The sequence below is a fragment of the Tinamus guttatus genome, unplaced genomic scaffold (genome assembly GCF_059628265.1).
Source record: "Tinamus guttatus ecotype Peru unplaced genomic scaffold, ASM5962826v1 Tinamus_guttatus_pri_ptg001602l, whole genome shotgun sequence".
Classification (NCBI taxonomy): domain Eukaryota; kingdom Metazoa; phylum Chordata; class Aves; order Tinamiformes; family Tinamidae; genus Tinamus; species Tinamus guttatus.
The window spans coordinates 3,908,945-3,921,788 of NW_028290136.1; positions in this window are offsets into that span (position 1 = coordinate 3,908,945).

Consider the following 12,844-nt stretch of genomic DNA (forward strand, 5'->3'; position numbering starts at 1 on the left):
AGCTTGTTCCACTTCTAGAGCAGAGAGGCAGCACAGGTGTCACCATCCTTGCTTTGAGAAAAGGGGTAGGAGCAAAGCAGGGAAAGTGTAAATAGAGCTGCAGGTACGCGTGTCTCAAAGCAAGGCCACCACACAAGTAGGCCAAAATGCTGGTGCAGAGCAGAGCTCAAGATTAGTATCAGATTAATGGGTCATGAGCATGCCAATACTACAGTATTTTTGTTAATAATTCTTCTAGTATCATGTATATCTCATTTTGTATTGCACTGAATCCTGCTCAGTGTGGGCCTGGCATATTTTTCGTTGATAGCTGGGAGAGTGGACCTTTGAGCTTTTGCCCTAGACCTGAGGCAGGCTGCAGGACTCAGGATGAATGCATTGACCACGCAAAAAACAAGGGTTATTTCTCCTCAGAAAATTCTGCAGGCTTCTTGAACTCTATTCTCTAGCAGATACCACAGAAGAAATCATTTGTCGGTTAGACCTTAAAATAATACAATATCGACCTTCTGATTCTAGACTTTCCTGCACTACAAACAGCAATGGTTATAAATTTATAATCCATGAAAAATTAAACATGCAGTGAACTATAACAGCACTTTAAAAACCAACACATCAGAGCTGGCACATACTGCTGAGATTACTCAGATACTTTCATAACTGTGCAGGGCTGCAATCTACTTGCCCAGCAGTGTTAAACTACTCATTTACTGTTAAGAGTAGCAAAAATTGCTAGTTGGTGAATACTCAAGCAACTAGTAAGCTTGGTCAAGATTTTTCAAAAGTAGTTAGAACTCAACAATGATTTGTGCGCAATGATGGGACACAGAGTCCTCCTAAAAAGCTGGGTATCAGTTACTTCGGGGTGGTAAATGCATAGAGCATGGTTTGAATGCTTGTACTGTTCCAATCCATCTGTGCACCAGATGTTCACCATGGGGATTGCAGGCATGTTCCAGGTTGCACGCGCCTAGAGGCTGCAACCAGGATTTTTTTTTTAGATAGGCATCTTATTTTGTACAACCGTGGGTCTAGATTTGTGCCCATTTTTGGAGACGTGGAGGAATTTTGTGATGGATCATGTTAGCTTGTCTGTACAGCCAACTTAAAGTTGGGAAGTTGCTGGCTGTCTTTTTTTTTTTTTTTTTTAACAGTCTGCATAACCAACTCATTCTGCAAAGCCAAGCAATAAATGATCTCATGCAGCATAGTTGATTCCTGCAGCTTGTATTTATAACTAACTTGCTCCTTTTTTTTTCTAGTCTACCTTTCTTTATCACTCTGATGCTATTGCATTCCTAAGCTGTGAGACTGCCACAGGGACATGGAATATCCTTTTTTTCCTCTCCTCCTGCCCCAGTACATTACTGGCTTCTAGTACAGATGTGCAGATATAATAAATCTAATTTCAAAGAGTGAGGGTTGCACAGGACCCACAGGCTTCAGACCACATGTCTGAATGACACTTAAATGAAGAAGGATTTGGAGAGGCAATCTAGGTGTATGTGATTAGTAGGTTTAATTAGATTTCTTTGGTTAAAACAAAAGATTAATTGTAGTTTGACAGTGTGGGTCTTTATTATGCATCTTTGGCTTTTTAGCCTTGAAATAACGCTTTGTTGAATATGGGCGAAGTCTTCATTCCACTGAAAACAAAATGATTCTACCAATCACGATGACTTTGATTTGAATATTCTACTCTGTATACCAGTCTTTCCTAACCAACATCCCCTGCTGCCTGCCCCCCCCCCCAAAAAAAAAAAATTACAACATTTGAGATCTTTTTTTGCCCCCCAAATTCTTGCAAAGATAATAGTTGTTCTCTTGGGCCCATAAGATAAATATGTGCATAAAAATGAATATGCTACTAGGAAAATAGTCCACAGCACTGAAATATTCTTAACAAGTAATCTACAGGGAAAACCCAGTGCATCCGAGAGGGGTTTGCAGCTGTCAACTTTGTAAAATAAGGTCTTATTGTTATTCTTCTGAGCCTCTGGAGACCCCTGCAATGCTTTATCGGGGCTAGAGAAAGGTGAAATGGAATGTCTCTGTTTTACAGAATGAACTCCAACAACAACTATAATGCTAGTTCATGATGTTCCAGGGTATATTTAGCCTTTTGAGTGTTATTGCTAATGATAAGCCCCAAATGGTACTTAAAACTCACACATACTTTTGAAAACTGATAATGAACTGTTTTTATCTGTGAGTGCTGGACTTTTTACAGGGTAAAACTAAAAAACAGTTTAGGTGTTTTAAACAAGTTAATTAGTAAAGGACTGCTGTCATGCAGTTATCTGGTAATGATGGTAGATGAAATGGTCCAGATAAAATATGTCCTAAGGCAAGTTATTATGATTCCTTTTTTTCAATAAGAAAGAACTGTGATCTTTGAAAGTCTGATTACATTATTAATGTGTAAAATGTTATATGTCTTTGCACTTCAAATTTTCCCTGTCTTTACACTGTCTTTGTTCATTATTGCTCATCAGTTACAGTCTTGTAGGTCTTCTCATAATTTATGTCTCCTACTGTTTCATGTATCCAACAATGCTTGCCTTTTGGTATTCTTTATTTTCAGGAAACAATGCATCAGGGAGGCTGTTCAGAGATGCAGGCTCTCAAAGGCAGCCAGCCAAAAGAGGTAAAAGTCTGAAAACAGAACTTAAACTTTAGGTAATTCTTCCCTCATTTGTAATTTTACAGCCCGTTGAGGTCAACCAGATTGACTTGTTGCTTACAAGGGCAAAATCTGGCCATTTTACTTCAATTTTTCTTTCCTTGTTAATAGTTTATACTATGCTGAGGCATTTAAAAATACATTTCTTCGAGTTGGTAGTATGGCTCCTGGTTGAGAATGCCCGGCAGTTGTAATTACAGTAGCTTAAAAGTTTGCTAAACTGAAGTTGTTCAGGATGTGGGTCTGCCAGAGACTCATTCTTTTTTGTGCAAGTCTGTTTCTGGCATTTCTGAGGAAGGTGCTAAGGTGCTGGAGAAAAATACCTTGTGCTGTATCAGTAAAAAACAAACCCAAGTAAACAAAATAAAATAAAACACACTTCAGTTGGGTGTATTTTTGAGAGAGAAGAAACTCTGGAATGTCCAAATATTAGAAAAAAAGAAGACTTAAATGGAAGTTTCCCATATATGAGGTGTATGTCTTCCATTGTTTTCATGAAAACAAATCTGAGCATAGACAAGTTACTCTGAGAAATAGTTTATATGTGTTTATTAGCAACCCATCAGGCTACTAATTTCTTCCAAAGAATCTGTTTACTCTGAACCTGTTCCAATTATTCACCGGTCTTCACTTTTAGGCTAGGGAGCACTGGTCAGCCCTGGTGTGTGGCTTGGTAAGAGACTTTCTCTGCAATTACGGCTCTTGGCCATGGCAGAGCTGTGCCCGGTGCTGGTGTCACAGAGTGGCAGTTTGCTCCTGAGGATGGCTGGGCAGGTTGCAAGACGGCTTCATCTCCAAAATGGAGAGCGGCTTCGATCCAGCAGGTATGCGGCATGGACAGAGGAATTGTGAAGGGGAAAGGGAATGGACATGGACAACGGTATGAGCTGGAGGGGAAAACAGGGCAAATATATTTGAATGGCTTTTAGCATAGAGTGTAAAGGCCTATGGTAACTTCAGTACACTTACTTAATGGGGATATGAATGCAGTATGTCTCAGGTGATTTGTTTACTAATTTAGATTCCCCACAAAGGAAAGTGTTCTTTTTTTTTTTTTTTTTTTTTTTTTTTTTTTTTTTGAGAAGAGCTAGACCTTCTGGATTCTTGCTCTTTCCCTCATTGTCTTTCTCTGCTTGATGAATTATAGACTACATTTTAATACCCTCTCAAGAACTGTACACAAAAACCTTCACAATACTTTGGTCTCTATGGCAAAGTTTCAGCTATTATTACACTTGAATGTGATTTTAGGATAATTGTATTACTCTATCTAGAATATGAAAAATAGGAAAAGTTGACTCAGTATTGCAGGTAATATCTTTTATTGGATTTAGATGAGAATACATGTTTCAAAACAGAAAAATGTTCAGGAAGAAGGCTCTAGTCCCACATTTTGATCATGAAGAAAGATGGGGTAAGTTTTAGGTTACCATATATTAGCAATATACTTAGGCTTCTCCTGTACTCTATTAGTATGTAAGTATACTGTATTAGTAAACCTTATCTAAGTGCAGCAAAGTCCTTAAAGTCTGACTGAATGAGAACTATAGTATGCGCTTCTCTCTATCACTTATAAGCAAACTCTGCTGTAAGTAGTTCTTAACAACCACTTGGTTATATGGGAAGGATGGCAGGAATGCCTTCTGCTAGGTGACCTATGCAAACACTTCTGGTGTTGCTACTTGCAGTACGGAAGAAGCTGGTGTTTACTGTACCCGTTCTCTTCTGGGAATTGGGAAAGAGGACACAGAACTCTTTGAGGTTTGCCAGAAGACTATCAGAAATGTCACTCCCTGCTCCATGCCTGCCAAATACAATCAGAACTACTGTGGAAGAGAAAATCATGTAGGGGTTGCACTTAAAGGGGGAATTAAGACACATGTGCAATACCTCATTTTCAGCCATTGGTGCTATAAACAGAATGGGATTACTAGTAATGGAGTGGAATTTATTTTTCTTGCAATGAATGCAAAGTGTTTATTGACTTAAAAAGAAAAAAAAATGAACAGACGGAATAAAGAAAAAAACAGGCATGACTACTTTGAAGGGAAGAATGTTTTTATTTCCTACTTTGAAGAAATTGCTCAAGTAGTTCAGCCGTGTAAAAATGTGACCCTTATAATGCTGCCAAGGGCAGTGAGATCAGGGATAATCTGCTGAGGAAATGCAGCTCACGCAAGCTAACAAGAGAGCTTTAAACTTACAATGCCAATTTGCCATGAGTGCAGCATGTGCAGAAGGGGAGACTAATACCGTTCTTTGTTTGCTACTGGTTACTCTGTTACCTGTTTGGAGGAAGGTTCGCTCTGCTTTTTGCTATAGATGTGCATGGATATGAAGGACAGTCAAATTTCTGCATGCTCGCATTCCATACTCCATTTTCTGCTCAGTTATAAACTCTATAAAGCAGCTTTAGGAAAAGTACATAGAAGTTAACATTTCATCCTTGATCCATCCTCCTTCCAAACTGAGTACAGGATAGTTGCCACAGAACTGTAGTCCAAATTGATACATTGCAGCATCATTATGTGGTGACACAGAAATTAGAGCTCTCATGCTGTTGTGATGTGTGCTGTGCCAACACCACAGTCATGTCGTGATTCCGTTACTCCTCATACTGATGTGGTACTGCCATGCTCTTGTGCACTGCTCTATACATGCCCTGTGCCCCAATTTCCACCTTAAAATTCAGGTATTGCTTCCTCCTATCCAAGAAGTATGGATGGAGACAGAGTTTACTCCTTCACATCTGTCTCCCACTTATCAGCATGGCCAGGGCTGTGCAGTGTCAAAGAGTTCTGCAAGTAACAAAGGGAAGTACCTGCAGAAATGTCTGTGTAATCTTAGATAGTCCTTGGGTCCTTGCACCATTTAGAGGCAGATGAAGTCTCATAGAGCAGATCTTTCTAATTAGAGAAACCCTGCCATGCCAACACACTGCTCCCCCTAAAATGTCATTGACTTCTTGTCTTTGGAATATCATGATATCTCTTTTTAACATCCCTGTTGTGAAAAAAAAAAAACAGTAAAATCATTCAGCAGTCCCTCACAGTTCCAAATGTAAGAAATTTAAAAGAAATTTAAAGTGTTCTACTTCAGTGGATGTACCCCTGTAGTCAAATATGCAGCCCTCTGTGTGATATGGAGGCACCTTCCTGGGGTGTGTCTGGGATTGTGCTTCCAGGCTTGCTGTATAAAAGGACAGAGAGTCTGGTCATTAGGGTAAATTTTCTTGGGACAGTATGGACATACCTATTAAGGTAGTATTAAATACCTTTGTAGTTAAGCTCTTCAGCATATAAGATAAGGTTAGCCACAAGAGGAACATGGTGAAAATATATTTACTACTGTTTGGGAGGACCTAGTGCACTATTAGAGCATCATGGAAAAGTTCAAAGGCAGGATTTCTGTGACACAGGATAATTAACTCATGTGGCACTCACTGAAAAGTGAGGATGAAAGGAAATATTGAACAGCTGCCCATTCAGTGATTGTCACAAGCTGAACGAGGAAGATGTCCTGTAGGAAAAAAAAAAAGTGATAATGGTGATAAATAATAAATAGCAAAGATGGAGAGAACATGAGAGAGAGTTATACTGATACTTTAATTCTGTCTTTCTCCAGATCTTTAGTGCTTGACTATGTATCCTTCATTCTGGTATACACATGCACATATTTATGTCTGCACTCACCCTCTTTGCAAACCGCTAGATTCCAAAGACAAATTCTCAAGCTTTATATGGAAAATAAAAATAAAAAAAAAAAAGGAAAATACAAATCAACAAACCCTTCCTTTGTACTTAGGAACATGAAATGATTCTGTCCATTCCCCCCTCAGGGAGCTCTGAGTCAGTGAAAACATGGGATCATAAAGGAGCTCTTCACTGTAGTTCTGAGACTTTCAGGTATTGCAATACTGATTCACTAATCAGTGAAGAGCAGCCACTTCTGAAGTTTTTACTGGTAATTGCTGGACACTGGCAGCAACTTTTTAGAACAGTTTAGAACAGAAAATAAAACAAATGCTTTATTTATTTAATATAAAAGTGCAGCAGAAACAGATCTAATATTTTGCTACTGGAACTGTCAATGTACCTATAATGCAATTTTAGGTTGTGAAACCTATTGTTTTCTTCCATCTACAGTGATTATTTCTCTAAGACATTCCTAATGTTCAAGGGCATAAATATTTCATTTTTTTAAAATCTTTTTAATTTTTTATGCTTTTTTCAAGCTCATAGAGAATGTATCAATGTCTTCTCTTCCTTAGCTGTGTTTCATCTTTGTCCATGTTTTCCTTTGTAAACTTAAAATGGCTTCTTGCTGTATGAGCTGGGATTAACTTTTTTGGGTGAGAAATGCAATAACATTACTTGCTAAATTAACTTTTTGTTCAACAGAGAGTGGACTACAGAAGGGTTTATGTCTGTTTCTCATTCTTCCCCTGTTACATATTTTGGCTCTAATCACTCAACACTTCAGAAAAAAAAAGTAAAATCCAACCAAAAAATGTAACCTTAATGATAATCCTCATGCATAAAGAAGTGAGGCCTTGTAGTGCTTTGCTCTTGAATGCTTTTGCTCTGTGTGATTCCACTATCAGACATTATTGTTTTTATTTTTATTTTTTATTTTTTTCCTTTTTTGGGGGGAGTAAAATCACCTGAGGTATTTTTGACATAGCAGATTATCTCTTTCTTCATAATCACAGTACCTAGGGATTTTGTTCACATTTCTTCTAACCTGTCTGACTGAACCTTCTCAAGTTTTTAACAGTGTTGAGGTGCTTTTCTTAGTGGTGTGCCCAGGGTATTGCTTTTGTCTCTGTTATCTTCATATTTACCCTATCAGCAATATTCTTGCTCCAGGCTAGTGATATTGGTATGCTCAGAGCACCCAGTTATGTTTCTCCTTTCGTGTCTGCTCACATACTCATCAATAATTCTATTTCTACCTCTCTTATCTCCCTCTTGTAGAGATACAACTGCTTTAAAGATAACAAAAAACAGAATTTTTTTCTTCCCCTCTGATTCTCACTATTCATCTTTTCTTGCTATCAACATACTTGTCATTTTGGTTGTTACTGCCAAGAATACACTATTTTTAAAACCAGTGGTGCTCTGCTCTAGACACTTCTCTCCCACACTATCAAAATGTATAATTTTAAGCACAGCCCACCAATATTCCTCATTTTGACTCAATTGATAAGCTCTTCCATGTATGCCTTTTTTCGTGCCTCAAGGCAGCTGGACTTACATGATACAGATACTGCAGGTGAGACACAGTCAGATTGAAACTGGAAGAGAGTTGTGAGAAACTGTTTCTTGTAGGGGGAATGCCTGAGAGCATAAATATCTCTTAAAATGTTCTTATCTGTAGCTAAGCCTTGAGTGGGCTGATACCTCTAGTTCAAAGGTACGAAGCTTGGAAACCTGTAGCAGAGCACCTTAGCTTCTTAAAGACCTAGCTTGTGTAATTTAGTGATGTACAGTTGCACAGGATTTAGCCCAGGCATTTGATTTCCTGGCTGGCTTAAAGAAACTGGCACAGAAAGGGAGAAGAGAACAATAGTGCTTTGCAGAAAGGGACAGGCTATGCTTAGGTAAGGGAAACATGAAGAATCTTCCTGGTCTTCACAGTATAGAGCTGTCCTGGGCTTTTCACTTGGGGAGGGAAGGACAGCTGGGGAGTTAAACAATAAGGCTGGCAGGAGACTTCTCACTGGGATGCCATGATGCTCATTAGCCTGGAAGGTGAGACCAGGCTGTAGCCACTTTCAGTAAGTTGTGAAAGTAGAAGGTCTAGTTCAGGGGCTCTTGTACCTTATTTACTGCTACTTCTCTGACACCTGAGGAGACTACCTAGATGCTGAAGTAGTATATGTAGAAATTTAGCCTGATAAACTACAAGCCTATGAAATTCCTTAGTTTGGTCATCAAATTGCAGAACATAGCTGTAGCACTTCCTCAACCAGTCGGTGCGTGTGTGTGTGATGTTGTGTTGAACCAGGTGGATTTGCTTTTGCGTGTTACCATCTAAACCTGGAGACTGCCAAATCCTCCTTTCTACTCTCCTCCTCACCCCTGACTTTTTGCTTCTCTGAAATGTGTGTGAGTGAAAGTTTCTGTCTACAGACAAACACAATCATTTCCATATCATAGAACTGTGGAGGACGCTGGTTGGAAGGGACCTCTGGAGATCAGCCCCTCACTTGCCTCTTTCTTGAACCTGGACTGTTGCTGACAACAGGTCAGGTCAGCTGTGGCTCTGCCTAGTCATGTTCTCCTCCTGTTAGCATCCAAGGATGATCTTCCTGGGCAATGTGTTTCCATGCTTCACCACTCTTCCATGAGGAAATACTTCCTAAGTCTGACCTGAACCTTGTTTCACTGTGGTGACAGTATAGAGGAAAAGTCAGGATGTACACAACTGCTGTTCCCTCATACACCTAGCCAGTCATCTTGTAGAAGGCAGTGAGGCCTGTCGAGGATTATTTGCCTGGAAACATCCCTGCTATGTCTCCCTCATTGCTTTCTTGTTCTTTGCATACTGAGGAATGGATCCCAGGAAATTGTCCTCCATGATCTTTCCTAAGCTGAGGTGAAGCGGAGTGGCCTCTCTTTCCTTGGACCATACTTCTTGTCATTCTTTGGGCCTAATGAATAGCTGCAGGACAAAGGCATGTTCTGTACAATGGGAACCTATAAACAGAGTGATTATATAACTTGATAGAGAGTTTAGATTAAAAGAACCAAAGATTATGAAGCAAGCTCTTTTTTTTTTCTACTCCTTCCCACTTGAAAGAACAAGAGGTTTTTTCATGAGAATGAAAGGCAGTGAGTTCATAACAAGCAAGTGAAACCACAAATGCTTTATGCAATAGCAACATGCTGCAGGCAGTGGAGATGAAGGTCTCATTTCCTCTTAGCCTAGGAACTGCTGGACTGAGAATGCACCATGGGAGTCACATTGGTCTGTGTGCATTCTGAGCCCAAAAGCTGCTATAAATCAGCTCAATGTCTGGCATAAATCAGAACAGTTTTCAGAAGCTTTAGTTACCTGCTAGGCTTCAGGGTCCCTTGTAACCTTACAAAGCAGAAAAAGGCTGGATTCTAAAAGCCCAGCTGCACTCTTAGTTGTCCTATGAGCCAGCATTATCTGAAAGGATATTTTCTTTCAACAGTGATCAGGAGAAACGCCAGCAGAAGACCACTGTGTTGGTTTTCTTAACAGAATGCCCCTTTACATGAGCCCCATATTGCCTGCTCTTCCACAAAGTCAGAAGGTAAGGTTTGTATCCATGCTAAACATACAACCAAGAATATACCCCGTGCTTCAGGAGATAAGTTTAACATGAAGAATTTAGCTCATCAGGAGTACTAGCAGTCATAGAACTATACTAATATTCAGATACACTATGTATTTCTTTTTTTCCTCAGAAATATCTGATGATAAGTAGTATTGTCTAGTGATGGACCTTGAGTCACAGCTCTTCTCTTTATATGTAGAGAAGACCATAGTGCAAAGATTGCAAAACACTCCCATCTCTTTAATAACTAAAATTTCCTTGAATGCACAAATCTCCAAGGCATATGTGATGATTTGCAGTACCGAACTATCTCATCTGCAGATGAAAAATAACATAAAATGTTATTCATTATCACCAATGCACATGAAAAATAAATCACATTCAAGTATCTGGTAGTTTTTGTATATTAAAGGAAAAGGTAATAGGGAATAATGATCCAAAACGTAAAAATACGGATTAAGCTCAGCACTTTTAAGGCTGTCATATTATTCAGGTGGAATACAGTCTTTCTGCTTTTCATGAAATGCTTATAAACTATATCTGGATTTGACAGATTATTTGATCACATAGGTGAACAATTTTCAGTTTACATGCACTAATTATTCATTCTGACTATTTGTCCTCTGTGGTATATGGCTGGTTGCATGACTACATATTTTTCCCTGGATGAGTAGTAAATATTTGCTTTATTGCATTCACAAACTTGATTACGTGCAAGCATTTTGCAGAGAACAGTTATTTTTCAAGCATTCACATGAATCTAAAGGCTTGAATTTTTATGAACTTCAAAGACAGGGGTACATGAAAGAACATAAGAGTGCTTCAGAATTCAAAGAGATGTTCTTATATATCATTTGGCTGTACTGGCACTAGGCCAAGTGTCAATATTGCCTCTCTGTTTGCTATTTAATATTCTGTTGATAGGCGTACTGAGCTTTCACGGTTGGCCAAGCGTTCAAAGTTTATCTTTTTGTTAAAATTTTTATGCCAGCTAGAGATTCTAATCTAGGGGACTACTGGGAACTGCAGGTATCTGGGAAAAGAAATCACAGCATAAAAATGACTGCCATTGCTCATAACAGACCAAAGGTTTTCTCACTCTCTCTTCACTAAAGCTCTCTTGGAACTGTTTGACTGGGTAAGCAATCCTGGGATCAGGGAGAATTTGAGAAAATCGCTATCTGTTGATCTCTGAGGGGCTCCAAAAGAAAACTGGGAAGAAGTATGTGCTAATTTTGGAGTTGTTTACTTGGAATTTTCTAGGTAGCACCAGAAGTTGCACCAGACTGCAACTGAGAGACTGAATAGAATGGAAGGAAGCTTGAAGGTGGCCACTAGTGAGGTGGTTTGATCCTACCTACAGCATTGTGAATTAGATCCTGAAATTACCTGCAGGCTCATCACTAATCTCACAACCCTTTGCCCAAAAAAGAAAATATTAGAACCGGGAAGGAGCATGTCATGAATGAGAATGGTTCAGCACTGGAAGACATGTCCAGAGAGGGCTGTGGTATCTCCATCCTTGGAAATTTTCAAAACTCTCCAGAAGGAGGCCTGGAGCAACCTGATCTAACTGTGGAGTTGGTCCTGCTCTGAGGATGAGTTTGCACCAGAGATTTTCAGGTGTCCCTTCCAGTCTGAATCTGTCCATAATCCTAAATGCTGAAAGAAGTGCCCTCAGTGAAAAAACAGCGAACATGAGACTTAAGAAAGAAACCTGTTTCACTTTGGGGACTGCAGGACAGGATTTCAAAGAGCGTAGCTAGAGTCTCTTCCTCTGGTTCCACTGAGGTGGGCGCATTGCACAGTTTCTTTATTTAGCCTTGTTTTTCTCTCTTGGACATTGTCTCAGGTCTAAAAGCATGGGAACGGAAATTTTAAGCTCCATTTTTTCTCCTTTTATCAAAAATCTTATTTTTCATATTATTTTATCTATTTTGTATAAAAACACTTCTAGAATGTTTTCAAACAGCATAAATATTAGGGTAGAAAAAGAATTGTTGTATACATAGATACAGCAATGTGAAATAAAGAGAAAGGTTTAGGCTGGATAACTGGGCAGCCTTTCATTGCAAGTCTTCAAAGGACTTAGCAGACTGCGTCATTTAAAAACAGTCTGAGCAACTTGTTGAGTCTAGGATGATGTAAATATATAAATACATATATATAAACACACATATATATATCCCTAGCCTGCAAAATACTGAGGTCTTGCAAGTTAGAGAGCACACCATATTAAATCCTAGTAATGCACCAAAGTGACTTCATACCATATATTCCTTTTGTATGGCTGGCCAAAACTTTAGACTTTCCTAGCAGAAAGGACCTTTCGATATTTAAAAGCTCTACATGAAGCGACAGGCAGTCCAGCCGTCTGACCACAGAGACTACTGATCCAGTAGGGTTCTCCTGTGGCTGGTGGTTGTTCACGGCTGTTCAGATCACATGATCCAGGTGTCACAAGATCTGTCTTAAAGCTGAAAGGGTAATACCTAAAGTCCTGGCTGGGGCTAGAACATATGGATATTGCATTACCTCACAGAGCCATTATCATTAATGAATAAATTAAATGAGAAATACCCCTGTCTTTAGTTATAGCAGCAAATGATTTGTTAGATTTTTTTTTTGAGAATAACATGGGGCATTGAGAGACTTTGTTTTGCAAAATATGCAGCCTCATTCTTGACCATGAGAAGAAATCAACAAATCATTATCCATCCAGACATGTCACAAAAGTGTTTCAGGTGAGGAGGTACTGCTTTGAGCCTACAGTCTTACAAAACTTAACAAAAATATGAGGGAATTGTGTGGGAAGGAATGCTGAAAGATGCTGAAGATTGGGCTTGAATATG